This window comes from Astyanax mexicanus, chromosome 1, assembly GCF_023375975.1.
Source record: "Astyanax mexicanus isolate ESR-SI-001 chromosome 1, AstMex3_surface, whole genome shotgun sequence".
Lineage (NCBI taxonomy): Eukaryota > Metazoa > Chordata > Actinopteri > Characiformes > Acestrorhamphidae > Astyanax > Astyanax mexicanus.
The window spans coordinates 38,975,822-38,995,101 of NC_064408.1; positions in this window are offsets into that span (position 1 = coordinate 38,975,822).

The window sequence follows — 19,280 nt, forward strand, 5'->3', positions numbered from 1 at the left end:
TCTCTATGAAAGGGTCTGATAATGTCTGAGGCAGAGTGAAGTCACGCGGCGGACAGGAAGCTCCGGCCAGACGCTTCAGCAGTGCCAGCCGCACACACACTGCAGGTTTTTCCACTGTAACAGTCCTCACTAGTGTATAGTAATGTTCAATTCTCTGTTTTACTGTTCACTACTGTTCACTGCTGCACTCTAATACTTACTCCTGCAATCTGCAAATCTTTTTTGTACACTATTTAACTTTAGTCTGCTCACAGATAGCAGGAAGGAAGTGTGTGTATGTGTGTTTATAGATTGTGGGACAGTACATTGAACTCTGCTGGTGGAGAAGTGAGTTGAACTCCTGTTTCACTTCTGTGCAAAATGTACACACTACTTTTACTACTATACACATTACTATACACATTATTACCCAATAGTGCATTCATTACTGCACACACTATTACAGACTGCCATGCACATTACTGCATACACTATTACTTTATAGTGTATATATTACTTTACACACTATTACTTTATTTAAATAAAGCGTATTTGTTTTAGTTATTTCAGTCTTGTATTCTTGTTTTGCGTTTTCTCGTGTTTGTTTTTGTTTTATTTGCTGTAGTTTTCTGTTTTAATTTATTAAAGTTATAATATCTGCACTTATGTCCATCCTCTCCACCTTCCTGCGTGACAGTAGTGGGAATCTGCACCCAAGTTTTTCACTCCCATATACACCTGTACTCTGTGACGTGACAATAAATACCTTGAATCTTGAATTACCTTTTTATTACTGTATATCGTTAGGCTTTGTTTCATTTTTGTTTTTGTTTTGTGGTTTTGACCAGGTTTCCCCTTTAAAACCTGGTTCCTCTCAAGAATTCTTCTTCTCAGGGAGTTAGGGAGTTTTTTTTTTTTTTTTTTTTTGCCACTGTTGCCACTGGTAAATAACACAGCTACTGTTATGCAGGGTAAACAGGGTGTTGATTTCAGATAAGCAGTGGTCATTTTTATTTTGCTACTTAAAAACTTTAATTATGTTATTAGTAGTTTTACACTGTACAAAAAGGCAGATATTCTTATGTATATTCTTTTCTAAGCATTGTTTACAATAGTATCAGTGCTGTGTTATGAAAAAAAAAAACATTTGAATAAATTAGATTTAGGAATGTGTACTTTTATACTGTTACCTGAGTCTCAATCATAATTTAGGCTTCATCTTAAGTACCCTATGTTCTTACTGGAGTATTTTTTGTACTGGAAAGAAAAATTGGACTACATGTACTTCTGCCATCTCTGTTTTAGTAGTACTGTTCACTCCACACACTGTATGTGGTGGTACACAACTACTCAATACTACACACTAGTTTATAGTACTGTAGACTATGTTTTTACACTATATCTGTATTTAGAGTGTAGTTTATTTATACATTTGTGCATCAACTTTGTTTCCACTCTAATAATTGTGTAATAATTTCAGCATAATAATCAGTTTACATGGTTAGAATTTCTGAAATCAACAGATTAAAGTGCAGCAGCAGCAGCACTGGGAGTACGTACTGATGGGAACGTAGCAGGTGTGTATGTGTGTATATATATAGGTGTGTGTGCTAATGAACAGGATGATGAAAGTGGTAATGATGTCACTTTTGACCTTGCATTTATTCAAGTTAAAGGTCAAGAGGTCAACAGGTTAAAATAGCAGACGGTTGGTCTGGCAGTGTGTGTGGATGTGTTCACACTGTGTGTCGCACTGACTGATAAACATGGATGGGCTGTACAGCTGGTCAGTGGTCCCTGCTGTGTAGCTCTTTCTGAATAGCAGGATGTCCTGTCTGCTCTGCTCTGTGTGTGTGTGTGTGTGTGTGTGTGTGACAGAGAGAGAAAGAGAGGTTGAGAGGAGAGAGTGATAGAGAGAAATGAGAGGAGGCCGGGTGGACAGTCATGTGGGTGGGCTGAAGGTGAGGTTAAGTGTAAGAGAGAAGTGGGCAGTGCTGACTCAGGGATCTGAGCTCCACAGGAGGAACTTCTGGAGTTTTTGTAGACTTTAGAGAGCGGAACTAGAAGCCAGAGGGGTATCAGTTTGCAAAAATAAGCAAGTCCATGTCTCTGAGCCAATTGTCCATCCACAAGTATAAAGAAAGTGTGAAGTATTAGTCAATATATTATTGTATCTTGGCTAAATGAGTAAGAATTATGGGGACCTATTTTAGTGATCTATAGACAAACCGTCAACAGTGCACTAGGCAGCTTGACTGTCAGTGTGTGTTTGCTATTATGACGAAAGGAAGGCATGTCTTGTGCGTCTGGAAATCCGCACTAGTCATAGACTAATTCTGCAAATTAATCATGGTGTCATAATCAGGCAGATGAAAAATCAAAGCTTCAATAATAGGAAAAGGAGTAAAACAGAGATTGGTCAGAATAATCAGGGTCAATACCTGTGAACAGGAGCCGATGGGAGAAAACATACCAGAGTCAAAATACACAGTCCAGAGTTTGGTACACAGAAAGAGAGGCAAAACAGGGCAGGCAAAAATCTAGGTACAAAAGGTCTAGGGTACACTGAAAATCCACGGTAATCTATGGAGGTCAAACTAAGGCAAAGAGAAGCGCGTTGTAATGCTGCACAAACCAAAACTGTACTCAGCACTGTAACTGAGTTCTGGGCAGTTCTTTATAACCTTTTTATACCTTCACAGGTGCTAGTACTCAGGTGAATTACTTCCTGAATGAGTCACATGATCATGAGAGTCACTGAGTGGTGCGTTCTGGGTAGTGTAGTCCTGAGTGTGGGCGAGACACGGTTTCAGTGCCAGGTGTGATACATGGGTGTGTTTTGGACATAACGTTGCCATTCCTTTTAAAAGGCAGGTGCGCTCTGACTTTGTTGCTTTGCTGTTTCAATGGTGCAGCTATCTGGATGTGTTCCACACTTCTCAGCAGAGGACAATGACCTGCATAGCTATGGGTGCAATGGGTTTGTGCACTGCTGCGTGTCCATGTGTTGGGGATACACCTGTTGATAATTCACTGCCAAGATTACAATGAACGTCTGACTGTGACGCACCTCTATTTTTCATTACTAAGACAACAATATGCCAAATTTTCCTGAACACCTGAACCTCATTTTTTTCGGCCACCATGCCCATTGATGTAGATATATTTACAGGCACCATTGCTATTTAAATGATTCAGGCAAAAGGTGTGAAAATAGGGTGTGGACAAGGTATATCAGAGCAATGAGCATCACAAAGCGCATTGTGCAGGGTGTAACATACGGCCATTTGTATCTTGTTTCTATAAGGTTAGAAAAGGAGATCGGACAGTTTTCCATATTTTACGGAGCTGAGTAGATCAGTGGGTATTTTATGACTGAAAACTAAGAGACATTGCACCATTGCACAGTAGTGCTTTGGGAAAACAGCACAAATGCAGCCTCATTTTGATAAAATGTTCAGTGCAAAACATTCTCATTGCAGCCAATAACGCAGAATCTCACAAACTGACCTGCTCACCTTTATCATCAAAAATCTGCAATTTATATTTTTTTCCTGCACAGATTTTGCTTGCCTATTGTTCCTACAATGTTTGCATGTTTTTTATACATTTTTTTTTCTCTAATAAAAAAACACATACTTAAAAAACAATTTGGACAGTCCATTATAGATGCCTTATAGATTCTGAAATAACATTCAAATAACAATTAACTGAATGTCTATAAAATTCAACTTAACCCTAAGTTACATGTAAACAATTTTCTACATAATCTAATCCTAACCTCAACCATGACTAAACCTAAAACTAAAACCCTAATCCTAACCTTAATTTAAAACTTAAATCTAATCCTAAACCCTAAAGCTAGCCTTAAAATGTTAAGAATAGAGTTCGGGTTAGACCTGGGTATAAGGTTACATTTAACAGAGAATCATTTACTTTTATCCTAGAGTTCAGTTGCATTTATCAGAACAGGGTACGTGCAAAACGTTCTTCCTCCAAAGAGAGGCATGACAGAAAAAGTCTGAGAAAATTGGTCTAACTGAAACAGTAGCATAACTAGCTAATTGTTAGCAAAGGTCATCTGAATTAATTAGCTCGACCTCAAGATCTGCCTGACGCACTACTGCAGTGCTAATGAATACTCAGTGCATAATTCTATCAGATAAACAGTTCCTCTAAAGCTGATCAGCTGGAGATAGTGGAGGTGGTGGGCATTTGCTCTGTGTTTCTTTCAGAGCTGCTGGTTTAATAAACAGACGTCTGATCAGTAAACAGTGAGTAATGACTCACAGACTAATGGGAAATTAATAGAGCTGTGAAACACACGACATATGTACACAGCCTTCTGCCCTGTATTATTGCATCACATCTCTGACAAGTCTAATCTCCAGCTCTGAATAGAGGTCAAGGCTTTAGATCTGTGTTCAAGGCTGCGTCTTAAATGAAGTGCGTGCCGTCTCCATGGTCACTTGTCTCATACCAACATCAAACATCCAAACATCCAAATCGAAACACTTCTGAGATTTGATCTGAGAGACTCAGCCTACAGCAGTTAAGCCCCGCCCATTCAGCCTATAGCAGTTTAACCACGCCCATTCAGCCTACAGCAGTTTAGTTCCACTCATTTAGCCTACAGCAGTTTAGCCCCACCCATTCAGCCTACAGCAGTTTAGTTCCACTTATTCAGTCTACAGCAGTTTAGCCCCTCCCATTCAGCCTACAGCAGTTTAGCTCCACCCATTCAGCCTACAGCAGTTTAGTTCCACTCATTCAGTCTACAGCAGTTTACCCCCTCCCATTCAGCCTACAGCAGTTTAGTTCCACTCATTCAGTCTACAACAGTGTAGCCTAACCCATTCAGCCTACAGCAGTTTAGTTCCACCCAGCAGTTTAGTTCCTACAACAGTTTAGCCCCTCCCATTCAGCCTACAGCAGTTTAGTTCCACTCATTCAGCCTACAGCAGTTTAGCCCCTCCCATTCAGCCTACAGCAGTTTAGTTCCACTCATTCAGCCTACAGCAGTTTAGTTCCACTCATTCAGTCTACAACAGTTTAGCCTAACCCATTCAGCCTACACCAGTTTAACCCCACCCATTCAGCCTACAGCAGTTTAGCCTTAACCATTCAGCCTACAGCCGTTTAGCCTTAACTATTCAGCCTACACCAGTTTAACCCCACCCATTCAGCCTACACCAGTTTAGCCTAACCCATTCAGTCTACAGCAGTTTAGCCCCACCCATTCAGTCTACAGCAGTTTAGCCCCACCCATTCAGCCTACACCAGTTTAGCCCCACCCATTCAGCCTACAGCAGTTTAGCCTTAACCATTCAGCCTACAGCAGTCCAAGCCCGTCCATTTAAACTACAGCAGTTTAGTCCCACCCATTCAGCCTACAGCAGTTTAGCCCCACCCATTCAGCCTACAGCAGTTTAGCCTTAACTATTCAGCCTACAGCAGTTTAGCCTTAACTATTCAGCCTACACCAGTTTAACCCCACCCATTCAGCCTACACCAGTTTAGCCTAACCCATTCAGTCTACAGCAGTTTAGCCCCACCCATTCAGTCTACAGCAGTTTAGCCCCACCCATTCAGCCAACAGCAGTTTAGCCTTAACCATTCAGCCTACAGCCGTTTAGCCTTAACTATTCAGCCTACACCAGTTTAACCCCACCCATTCAGCCTACACCAGTTTAGCCTAACCCATTCAGTCTACAGCAGTTTAGCCCCACCCATTCAGTCTACAGCAGTTTAGCCCCACCCATTCAGCCTACACCAGTTTAGCCCCACCCATTCAGCCTACAGCAGTTTAGCCTTAACCATTCAGCCTACAGCAGTCCAAGCCCGTCCATTTAAACTACAGCAGTTTAGTCCCACCCATTCAGCCTACAGCAGTTTAGCCCCACCCATTCAGCCTACAGCAGTTTAGCCTTAACTATTCAGCCTACAGCAGTTTAGCCTTAACTATTCAGCCTACACCAGTTTAACCCCACCCATTCAGCCTACACCAGTTTAGCCTAACCCATTCAGTCTACAGCAGTTTAGCCCCACCCATTCAGTCTACAGCAGTTTAGCCCCACCCATTCAGCCAACAGCAGTTTAGCCTTAACCATTCAGCCTACAGCCGTTTAGCCTTAACTATTCAGCCTACACCAGTTTAACCCCACCCATTCAGCCTACACCAGTTTAGCCTAACCCATTCAGTCTACAGCAGTTTAGCCCCACCCATTCAGTCTACAGCAGTTTAGCCCCACCCATTCAGCCTACACCAGTTTAGCCCCACCCATTCAGCCTACAGCAGTTTAGCCTTAACCATTCAGCCTACAGCAGTCCAAGCCCGTCCATTTAAACTACAGCAGTTTAGTCCCACCCATTCAGCCTACAGCAGTTTAGCCCCACCCATTCAGCCTACAGCAGTTTAGCCTTAACTATTCAGCCTACAGCAGTTCAAGCCCATCCATTTAAACTAAAGCAGTTTAACCTGCCTATTTAGCCTATTTATCCCACCCCAATGTTTCAGAAACAGAGGCAACAAGTGGAAATAAACATTGAAACTATTTGAAGGCAGACTCCTTATTATTAAGTGTCATGAAGAATGGTTTCCTTACTTATCTTATAATAGCTCTAAAATCATGTTGATGTTCCACTGTCTGTAATAACGAATAATCATAATGTTTTTATAGTCATTAATCCTGGTTTGGCATGCTGTCGGTGAACCGGGCAGGAATGCACTCATGATGAGAACTTATGTAACAATATGAATGCCTTTTTTGTAAAATCCTGTACTCGGCTGCCTCACTCCACATAGTTGTATCTCTCAGCTTGTCCAGAAATGCATGTATCATTTCAGGGTTTAACAAAGCAAAAATTGCATTTCCACTGTAATAAAAAGCAAGAAATGGCAATTAAATGTTGAGAGTTCCGAACATTATTGTTTCAGGAAAATGGGGCGAATTTTTAAAGTGGTTTCAGTAATGCACCCCCTGTCTTTAGTGTGTGTGATCAACGTATTGCTTTTATTCTCCTAGTATATACAACCACTAAATCACTGCGTGTCTATTTGTGTGTGTATCTAACCAACAGAAGCCATTGATTATGCTGTATGGACAGTGTGTATGGCTGTGTGTGCCAGAGGGAGAGATTAGAGGCATTATCAGCGTCACACACATTTAACTGTGTGGATACACTGAGGGAAGGCCAGTGTTTGTGTGTGTGTGTGTGTTTGGAAATAAATCTGCTTTATTTCTGTGTAATCTGTGTGTGCTGTCAGTGATGTGTGTGCATGTTTGTGAAGGGGATCTGTGTGTGTGTATCTGTGTGTGTCTGATTTGCTTGTGCGTTGCACACACACTGTCATGTCAGTCCGTGTGAGCAGTGTGCTGAGAACTGTCCACCACCCAAGTAATAAAGGAGTTAAAGCAGAGATGTGGACAGAAACTGACCAGTGATTAATTGGATAGAGGGGCTGAAACTGTCTTAAACTGCACCACTGATTAGAGCTGGTGTTTCTAATAAAGTCGCCAGTGTGTGAAATCACGAGTTAGGTGTTTCTAATTAAGTGACCAGGGGGTAAAAGTAACAGGTAGGTGTTTCAAATAAAGTGGCCACTGAGTGGAAGTACATACATGCACACACTTCTCTTTTCTTCTCCTTTTTTATCTTATAAAAAGCTTTTCTTCTCTTCTGTCTGTGTATGTAGTAGCTGTGATAAAAAACTATAAACAAAGAAATAACGATATTGATGATGATTTGATTATAGTAATAATGGTGGTGATGTTGATATAGGTAATAGATATGCGATAATGATGGTTAATGTGAAAATTCCCTTCTGTGGTGGTGATGGTAATTATGATGCTGGTAATGAAGGTGGAGGTGATGGTTATTAGTATAATAGTGAAAATGATAGTCGTGGCTATTGTGATAATAGTGGTGATGATGATGATAATACAATGCAATGTGATGGTGATGATAATGAAAATCGTGATAGTAATGGTAATGGTAGTGATTATGTTAAAGGCTATAGAGATAACGGTTAAGGCGATTACATCATATTATGATGATGGTGGTGATTGTATATATATATATATTTATATAGTTATAATTATATATAATTGCTCCTAATATTAAATAATATAATGATAATGATAATAATGATGATAGTGATGATTAAGATGATGATGAGGAGGATGATGAAGATGATAATAATGATAGCTTTCAAGTTTCTAGTACTTCACTGCAATTTTAGTCTGACTGAAGTTCATAATCATTCAATTAACATTTCCTCATTCCTAATTTCCACACTACACACTGTATGGCAAAAAGTATTGGGACACCTGCATATTCCATCTGTACTTGTCGTTGTGGGCCCTGCATTGTTTAATATTGCGATATAATATTGCCAAAAAAAATTAATAAAAACAGGGTGCCGAGTGGTCCAGCGGTTTAAAGCGCTGCCACTATGAGCGAGAGGTCGCAGGTTCGAACCCCCGCTCTTGCAGCTTTGCCATCAAGCTGCCAGCACTCTCTGGGTGGGTAGATGGTGCTCCTAGGGTACAGCACAGGGCGCCTGTGAGCTGATGTACCAGAACTGAGCCGATGCGCTTTCCTCCGAGTGCTCTGTGATGCTACTCAGTTATGCTGCATCAGCAGCAGCTCGAAAAGAAGCGGTGGCTGGCTTCACATGTATTGGAAGAGGCATGTGTTAGTCTTCACTCTCCTGGTGTGTTGGGTCATCACTAGAGATAGGGGGAGTCCTAGTGAGTGGATTGAGTAATTGGCTGTGTTAAATTGGGAGGAAAATGGGGAAAAATTATAAAAAAAAAACATTTGCAATGGAAACTTTTTCCAAAATCGTGCAGCCCCATTTATAGGGTGCTTTATAAGAGGTGGGGCAAGATCTATGTCCCTCCAACCTCACTTCAGTTATTTCATAACACCATGTAAAAGTGGTGTGTGTGTGTGTGTGTGGGTGTGTGTGCATTTGCTCTTCTGTGTCAGAAACGGATGCTACAGTAGTGGGTAACACTTTATAATACAGCCCGCATTTTAGAAGGTAAGTATCAGTACTTACAGAATAAGAATGGTAAAACACTGTACACTACATAATAAAGCCCACCACTCCCTGTTGTTTCTGAGTACTTGTTGAGTAAATACTGTGTACTTATAGAACAGTAGAAATCAGGTGAGGTGTGGGCTTATTAACCGTTAATATAAAGTCTTGTGGTTTCTGTGTATTAATGAATACATTTTCTTTACTCCACCCTTGTCTATCTGTTTATCTGCTCCACCCATGTCATTTTAAAAGCCTAAATCAAATTCTCATAAGTTTAGGGAAATTGCAGGTTCTCCTGTTCTTTATTTTTATTACACAAGTAGGACTCCACACAGGAAATTTGGCAGTGTTAAATGAACACTGTTAGTGTTAAATCAACACTTATTAGTGTTAAACTTTACACTCTCAGTGTTAATTTAACACTAAAAGTGTTGATTTAAGACTGCCAAATTTCCTGTGCATAAGTATTTTGTATATACTGATTCACAGAGAACAATTACAACATTGGGAAAGTACAAGGTAAGAAGGTTTCAGAAAGTTACCTAGTTGCTACACTCTTGTTCCTTTAAAGTACAATTAAAGTACCTGTAGGACTTGTAAGTAAGTATTTTATATGTACTGGTTCATCCAAAGAAGTTACACCATAAGTAAAGGGAACTTACCCTCTAAAACACGGGCTGTAATTTAAAGCGTTACCCAGTAGTGTATAAAAAGACCTGACACTATAGGTGTGAATTGATAAATAGAGTATAGATACAGGACAATTCTGTACATAATGAGGTGGGTCTAGAGTAGAGGGTGAAATTAATGCACCATATCACTGTAGTGTTTACTGAATATCACAGTTACAGTAAAGTGATTCAGTGCAGCAGGAGTGTCAGACTGGTCAGCAGGAGAGCGAGGGACTTTCCTGCAGCCAGTAGCACAGAGAAAGTGGGAATATGGTCTGGGGGTGTTTCATACCAGAACAGGTGCTACTGTCTGACACAGTGGTGAATGTGTGTGTGTGTGTGTGTGTGGGCAGTTGTAGTGTTGATGTTCAGAAATGGGTAAAGTAGGATTCTCTTCCTCATTCCACTGACTTAGCAAATCCCCCGGTTCACAGTGTGTGTGTGTCTCGCTCTGATGGACATACTCAATGGCCTCTTTGTAGCACAATTGCAGCTGTGACCAGCGGAGCGCTCTGAATGTGTGTGTGTGTGTGTATTTACACTGCTGGTGAAACCTTTGAGGATATGCAGGTTGCTTTAATCGGAATGCTAATGTATTTTTTGTTGGCTTAACTCTCACTAATCATATTAAACAATACCTGTGAATGAAGCCAAAGGCCACGCCTCTTTTCTCATCTTCCTGTGATGTCAGCTCTCAGATCTCTCAGGTGTTTAAACCAGCTTTGGGCCAAACAAGCTTTAAACTACATTCATGCCAAAGAAGAAACATCATCCCAGTTTCTTTGTATGTTTTATTATCCCAGTTTTAAAAGGTCAGGAACCCACAGACCACATCAGTGCAGTTATCATTTGGGTGGTTGGTTATTCTCAGCACTGCAGTGACACTGGCAAGGGAGTGGTGTGTGTTAGTGTGTGTAGTGTGTGTTGAACTGGGACAAATGGATCAGACATAGCAGAGCTGCTGCAGAGGTTTAAGAGTCCTGAGGCAGCCCCACAGCCCTACCTCTCTCTAAAAAAAAAACTATAAATCATTTTTGAGTGGTGTTCCCAGGAGTTCCTAGGAATGTGTCGAAACACAATTATTTGGACTCAAATCATACATGCATAAATATATAAACTATTATGTACAGGGGACAGGTGTAGTTTCTTTTTTTAGCAGATAAGAAGATAAGACTTTGCTTTTTAGCATATCTTTTTAAAATAAAAAATACCTCCCCCAGCTGCATTCTCTGTTATCTGGCCTAATTTAAATATTCAAAAGCAAAACCAACTACTCAAAATTTAAAATGTATTTTTTTAGAGCATCTGCTCACACTAAGCAAGGAAATCCCATAATTTTTTTTTTTTTACCTTTTTCCTGTACCTGACCCTGCTTTGGAAAAACAACCCAATATCCATGACTCACTGGCTAGACCGGGGGTGTCCAAACTATGGCCCGCAGGCCATTTGTGGCCCGCTTCCTTTTTTGGAGCGGCCCGTGAGGTATTTTAGAAATAGAATGAAAGTTGGCCCGCTGTTAAGCAGGTTTTAATAATGTGAGATTCAAAGTTTGAACGCTAGGTGTCAGAAACGGGCCAAAGAGTCTAGGGTGCGCATTTCTAGCGCAGAAAAATGGGGCAAAGAGTCTAAAAGCAGAGAGAGTGTGTATTTCTAGCGCAGAAAAACGGGCCAAAGAGTCTAAAAGCGGAGAGAGTGTGTATTTCTAGCGCAGGAAAACGGGCCAAAGAGTCTAAAAGCGGAGAGAGTGTGTGTTTCTAGCGCAGAAAAACGGGGCAAAAGAGTCTAAAAGTGGAGAGAGTGCGCATTTATAGCACAGAAAAACGGGCTAAAGAGTCTAAAAGCGGAGAGAGTGCGCATTTCTAGCACAGAAAATGGGGGCAAAGAGTCTAAAAGCGGAGAGAGTGCGTATTTCTAGCGCAGAAAAACGGGCCAAAGAGTCTAAAAGCGGAGAGAGTGCGCATTTCTAGCACAGAAAATGGGGGCAAAGAGTCTAAAAGCGGAGAGGGTGCACATTTCTAGCGCAGAAAAACGGGCCAAAGAGTCTAAAAGCGGAGAGAGTGCGTATTTCTAGCGTTGAAAAACGGGCCAAAGAGCCTAAAAGCGGAGAGAGTGTGCATTTCTAGCGCAGAAAAACGGGCCAAAGAGTCTAAAAGCGGAGAGAGTGCGCATTTATAGGGCAGAAAAACAGGCCAAAGAGTCTAAAAGCGGAGAGAGTGTGCATTTCTAGCGCAGAAAAACGGGCCAAAGAGTCTAAAAGCAGAGAGAGTGTGTATTTCTAGCGCAGAAAAACGGGCCAAAGAGTCTAAAAGCGGAGAGAGTGTGTATTTCTAGCGCAGGAAAACGGGCCAAAGAGTCTAAAAGCGGAGAGAGTGTGTGTTTCTAGCGCAGAAAAACGGGGCAAAAGAGTCTAAAAGTGGAGAGAGTGCGCATTTATAGCACAGAAAAACGGGCTAAAGAGTCTAAAAGCGGAGAGAGTGAGCATTTCTAGCACAGAAAATGGGGGCAAAGAGTCTAAAAGCGGAGAGAGTGCGTATTTCTAGCGCAGAAAAACGGGCCAAAGAGTCTAAAAGCGGAGAGAGTGCGCATTTGTAGCACAGAAAATGGGGGCAAAGAGTCTAAAAGCGGAGAGGGTGCACATTTCTAGCGCAGAAAAACGGGCCAAAGAGTCTAAAAGCGGAGAGAGTGCGTATTTCTAGCGTTGAAAAACGGGCCAAAGAGCCTAAAAGCGGAGAGAGTGTGCATTTCTAGCGCAGAAAAACGGGCCAAAGAGTCTAAAAGCGGAGAGAGTGCGCATTTATAGGGCAGAAAAACAGGCCAAAGAGTCTAAAAGCGGAGAGAGTGTGCATTTCTAGCGCAGAAAAACGGGCCAAAGAGTCTAAAAGTTGCCATAATTAAGGAGTTTAATATTAAGAGACATCATGAAATGAAACATCAATTTGAAAAATCTTAGTTTACACAACACTGTCAAAGATAAAGATAGTAAGTCAAGTAAAATTGTGTGTAAATGAAATAATCAGGAAAAAAGTGCTATATTTCATTATTTGTTTTGAGTGTGGCCCGTGACTTCAAATATATTTCTACTGCTGGCCCCCAACAAAAAAAGTTTGGACACCCCTGGGCTAGACACACATATCACCTGTCTCTTCATATCTTCTATTATTCTGTAACAAATAATTAGCTGATACTTTAAGCAGGGCTTAAGCCCCCTAAAAAAGTCTAGTGACACCTCTGGTGGGGCAGCAAGGTAAAAGTGTCTAATAGAGTGAACAGTGAGTGGACACAGTGTTTAAAATCTCCAGCAGCCATTCTGTATCAGATCCCCTCATAACGCAGAGACACTGCTACTGAAGAACACACTGCTCTGTAGCATACAGACCAGACATGCTGGTCATGACTTGTCGTTATGATGTTCCTCTTCTTTGAAGTTTCTGTGCATTAGGCAACATATTGACCAGCCAAACCTCATATAACCACTTTTCTCTTCCTGCAGCTTCACTTCACTTTTTCTTTCTTACTTTAAGAACTTTCTCCCATTTAAGGCTGCCTTCAGACAACAGCAGAATCTTGTATTTAAAAAAAGTTCTACAAACTGCTTTTAGATTAAAACCTTTTTGAGGTTTTGCACACTAGTTGCATCCCAAATCACAAAAAATATAAACTGTATGTAAAATATAAACAAAACAGTGTTTCGTAAATATATTTGACTTTTCTTTCATCACAGACCATTTATTGTCATGAAAGAGCCGGGACAGGACAGACAGGACAGACAGGAGCGGAGTAACAAAAAGATGAGTTTACTGAATCAAACAAAGAGGTAATCTAAAAACTTGATCAAAAACAGACAGGGATGGTCGCTGAGTGGTCCAGCGGTCTAAAGCGCTGCCACTATTAGCGGGAGGTCGCAGGTTTGAACCCCCGCTCATGCAGCTTTGCAATCAAGCTGCCGGCGCTCAGAGGGAGCACAATTGGCCCTGCTCCCTCCGGGTGGGTAGATGGCGCTCTCTCCCCACATCACTCCTAGGGTGATGTCCACAGCACAGGGTGTCTGTGAGCTGATGTACCGGAACCGAGCCACTGCGCTTTCCTCCGAGCAGCTCCTTTCCTTCCATCAGCAGCAGCTCGAAAAGAAGCGGCGTCTGGCTTCACATGTATCGGAGGAAGCATGTGCTAGTCTTCACCCTCCTGGTGTGTTGGGGGGGGGGGGGTGCTAATGAGTGGGTTGGGTAATTGGCTGTGCTAAAAATACGTCTGGAGGTCTGGAAAAATACGTTGTACAGACAGACAGAACCAAATCTAATACTCAGCCCTGAGATAGACTGGAGTTCTGTTAAAGTTGTTCAGTGTCAGAGGTTGCTTCTGGCCACATAGCAGTGCCAGGACAGATGTGACATTTAAACCCAAGATGTTTAATTCTGAGCTTCATTGTGGTTTTGCATGTTTTTGTTTAAAAAAAGACATGAAGCTCTATGAAGTATCTCGTGCCAGACCTTGACTTTTGGACTTGTTGCTAAAAACAGTCTGGGTGCCTTTTTGCGTTTGGTCCAGAGCACCTATTTCTTTCAAAAAAGATCTGAAATAGACACTGGAAAAATATAAAAATGAAACATTTCTCGATGCATCCAAGGCCAGAGGAATCAACGCTGCTTATAGACATGGTTAACATACGACTTCTGTTTTGCACAGTTAAGATTTAAGTGGCATTTTTTGAATATAACTCTGTATTGTACTATAGTGTTTGACAAAAATAATCCCATGTCCACGTGGGTACCAATCAATTCCTCCTCTCAGTCTGCAGGTTAGTTCATATTTTAAGTGTAAAACCACCAGTAATACTGTGTGCAGTACAGGTTTAATCACTGAGTCTGAGGGCTGATCTGAGAATATTGTGGATCTTTGAGATTTAGATTGGTTTGCCTGCTTCTCCATCTCTGACGCACAGCTCATCAGCAGCAGCTCTGAGTTAAGACAGAAGACAGTTTCACACTGAGGATGCTGCAGCTGCATCTGTTGCCATAGATACACTCTTGTGCCTTTAAACACATCTCTGACAGAAATGAAAGGGAAAGGCGCTTGAATATTTGGAAATTCTTATTTGGATGCTAATATTTTTGGTAAAAGGACAAGAAGGGGAAATGATGAGGAGCCAGAAACACCTGCAAACATTCAGGAGTAGGTGGGTCAGTCAGACATATGGCAGAACGAGACAAACAAAAACAAGAGATAAAAACCAAGGACAAAGGCAAACAGGACTGAGGGACAAAGACTGCTAGTCTAGAAGCGCTAATGCAAGTTTCTCCTAAATTTAGACATTTTCATTTCCTCCCTGTCAAGAAAGCCACCATTACATGATTCTTCCAGCACTGGAAAGATGAAGTCCAGCATATGTTTATATCATTAACGCAACCCCACTGAAGCTCAATGCACATTGAAAGGAATGCTAAATGCAGCTGACTAGATGATTGACTTCATGCTGAATGGTGGGGGAGAGGGGGGGGCATCATACACGACTAAAGGAAGTGAGACCAGTAACTGTATGTTCTCAGGGATTTTAAGCCTCATAAGTTAGTGGCATCACCCAGGATCCAATCTGCAACATCAGGAATGTTGAAAAGGCCTGCACTGCAAAAGTGACGTCACACTATAGAGACACTATCCCTTCCAGAAAAAAAGATTTCTGAGAGTGAGAGAAATCATGACTTCAAAGTATAGTAGTTTTGTACAAGCCTAAATCAGAAAAAGTTGGGACTGTATGGATTGTTAGTAAACATTTATTCCTGCATTACATTCTGAAAAAAGTGGCAACCGTAAAACATTCACTACTCTGTACTGTTCCCATTCTTTCTCACAACACTAAAAAACATTTTGTCTGATTCTTTCTGTAAACCTGTCTTAACGATTTGGGGTTTTCACTGTCACATACACATTTTAAAAATTCTCCACACAATCTCTACTGGGCAAAGGCATCCATGACTGTGTTATAATGTGTGCAGCATGTGAATTTGTATGGTTTTGTTGAAAAATGCACAGACATCTCTAAAATGCTGATGTACAGTACCAGTCAAAGGTTGGACACACTTTAAAGTGGCAGTACGTATTATTTTGTTTTTAAACCTAAATCAGAAGGAGAAGGAATTAAATATTGTGTTTAATGGTACCAGTGTGCTGGAACCACCATCCCTGCTAAGCCCAATATATTAATTCCAAAAACTGGGGTGTTGGGTCACTTTTTGCAGGAGATCTTCTGGCCACGTCACGCGTCTTTACGTACTTACGTCACACGTACAGCCTCTAAAAGAAGATCCGCCTCACTGTTACTGAACGCGAGCGGCTGGTGGAGCAATGGAGACTTCAGAAGGGGAAACTCAGACCTCAGTAGCTCATTCACTCATAGTAAAAACAAAGAAACGAAGGAGTGAAGTTTCTGACTGAACGCTCTCTCTCTCTGACTGAACATAACCTGGAATCGGATTCATCCGCTCTGAAAGGAGACCGCATCACATCCACCCAATTTAAAACGATTCTTCCGCATGCTCTTTGCCCATTCTCACCAGAGAGGATTATGTTGATTCAACGTTAAAATTTCAACATTAGCACAACCATTGAACATTAAATGTTGATTCAACGTTGTTTCAACATTGGAACAACAAGATACATTACTTTAGTCATATTTCAACCACATTTCAACGTTGAAGGTCGGTTGTGTGCCAGCTGGGGGAACATGATTGGCAGTAAGAGCTTCAACATTCACACACAAGTCAGCAGCCTGTCTCCTGGTTAATATTTTATTTAATTTTATTGAATATAATACGGGAAATGTACTAATACGTGAAGACGGTGGGAAAGAGGGGTAAAATACAGTATTTTCCCGACCAAAACGGGTATGATTTTCACACATACACTTACAAAAAAAAAAAGACAAAAGGGCACTTTGGGCAGTAAGGGCCAAAGGGACAGGTGCTCCAGCTCCCTTCCCCCCCTGCACGTGCCTGCATATAACATACATTATCTTCCAAAAAAGATCTGGATTGCTGAATTGTCTGACTGCTATCCAAGTTTCCACTGTGTAATGGTCCATCCCAGAAGCTTCTGAGCCCAAAGAAATTGACAGCACTACTTGTAATTGTTAACTTTCCGTTTTTGATTTGCGACATAATTTACAATTACTGCAGAAACAGGAATACAAAGAAAAAGTACCATCTAGTTGCTTCTCTCTTCTTCTTTCTCTCTCACTTTTAAGGAAGCGACAGTAGTCCATATGTGAGACGATTTTTGCCTGCACACACACACACGCATACACAGTTCTTTGGTGGTTGACCGTTTTTGTTTTTTTGTAATAAATGTACATTTTTACATTTGCCTGTGTGTGCGTGTGTGTGTGTGCAGGCAAAAATCGTCTCACATATGGACTACTGTGGTTTCACCTTCTCCATCTGCTCTCTTCTCCATTACACTGAAGCTCTGCCCTTCAGTGTTATCTCAGAAGCTCCGCCCCAAAAACAAACACAGACCTTCCCTTCAGTGTTCTAAATTGTTCTGTCCAAAGCCACGCCCCTAATTGAAGTGGTTCTTTGGGTTGTCGTGGTTCTATACAGATCTGTTGCATTTCCTAAAAAACCCTTGGAGAACCTCTTCTATGGGTGTGTATATCATCACTGTACTGAGAGAGAGAGGGGGGGGGGGATGGAGGATGGAGAGGAATGTGTGGTTTTTAAGGCTAAATGGAAACAGCTGTTTTAAGCTGTGTGTGTGTGTGTGTGTGTGTGTAAGGGGATTCCTTAGTGTGTGTTTCTGGTCTGGACGGGAAAATTCCTGTGTTTCAGAGCCTCAGCTGTGTACTGCGAGGTCAGCACATTTTTACCACACACACATACACACAGAGTGAAGAGTGATGGGGAGCCCCTGTGGAGTTTCCGGTGCTCCTTTAACTAAACTCGACATTCCAGCTGTTAAAGCAGAAATACTCAACTTATTTCAGCTCAGTTTATCTTCTGTCTTCTCCTTGTAGTTAAGCTAAACTCAGTTCTGTACTCTTCTGTACACTGTGCTCAGTTGCAATGTGGCTCAAATCAGCTAAGCTCAGCTAAACTGTTATCAATTCTTTTTAGCTCAGCTTAGCCCAACTCAGTGCAATGCAAATCAGCTTAATTAATCTAAAGCTCAGCTGAACTGCTCTTACAGCAGCTCAGTCCAGCCCAACAGATCAGTTGAGCTCAACTCAACTCAGCACTCAGTTTTGCAAAGTCAATTTAAGCTCAATTTATCTTAACTTTATCTTGGTTGAAGTCCAACCAATTTCGCTCGGCTGAACTCAGCTCTTAACTTAACTCTCTTCAACTCAGCTCAAGAGATTACCACACACACACACACACACACACACACACACACACACACACACACACACACACACACACACACACACACATACACACACACAGTGAGGAGTGATGGGGAGCCCTGTAAAGATTCTGGTGCTATTTTAACTAAACTCAACAGCTCCAGCATTTAAAGCAGAAATACTCAACTAAACTCAGCCCACCTCAACTAATTTTAGCTCAGCACAACCCCAATTTATCTCCTGGCATCTCTTTGTAACTAAGCTGAGCTCAGTTCTGTACACTTTAGCACAGTGCTAAACTCAGATCAATTCTTTTTAGCTTGGCTGAACTCAACTCAGTAAATTTTTGTTTTGTTCAGCCAAACTCAACTCAATCCCAGCTCAGCTCTACTCAATGCAATGCACCTCAGCTCTTCTCAGACCAGCACATTTCAGTTCAGTTCAACTTTTCAGTTAAGCCCAACTCAACTCAATCAAACTATGCTAAGCTGAACTTCCACCTTAACTCTATTCAACCCGACTCATAGCTCACTCATAGCAACTAGGCTCAGTTTAGCTCACAGCTCAGCTCAACTCAGTTCAGTTCAACTCAACTCAGTTTAGAGTAACTTAGCATTACTCAATTCAGCTGAACTTACTCAACTCAATACAATTAAGGTCATTTTAGCTCAGATGCATTCATGTGTGCTCAGCTTAGTTTATTTCAGTTCAGCTTAATTCATAAAATTTGAGTTCAACTCAGTTCAGTTCAATTGAGCTCAGTTCAACTTAATAGATAAGTGCATAGTAAATTACAATTTGGATTCAAACATGTTTGAAAAACAAATTTGGATCAGGATGGTTTAACCACACACACACACACACTCACTTAGCATTCACATCTCCATAACAACCAGTTTTAAAAAAAGCTTTAAGATATTAGAGAGAGAGGTATCTGTGTGTGTTTCTGCAAAAAATAAATACTGAAACTAAATTTCTGTAAATGTCTTGTGATTCTCAGGATGATTAAGGATGATTGGTGTCATGATATTAGTTGCATCAGTCAGTTCTTCTGAAATAAATTCAGAATCTACAAGATGCTTCAAATATAAGCAGATTCCCAGACAGATGAGGATGAGGAAAAGGAGGCATTCCTGGTATTCCTTTTATTTCAGCTATCTGTTATCCGACACTTACATTGACGTCAGAAACACATTATCTCTCTCTTTCTCACTCTCTCTCTCTATCTCTCTCTCTCTCTCTCTCT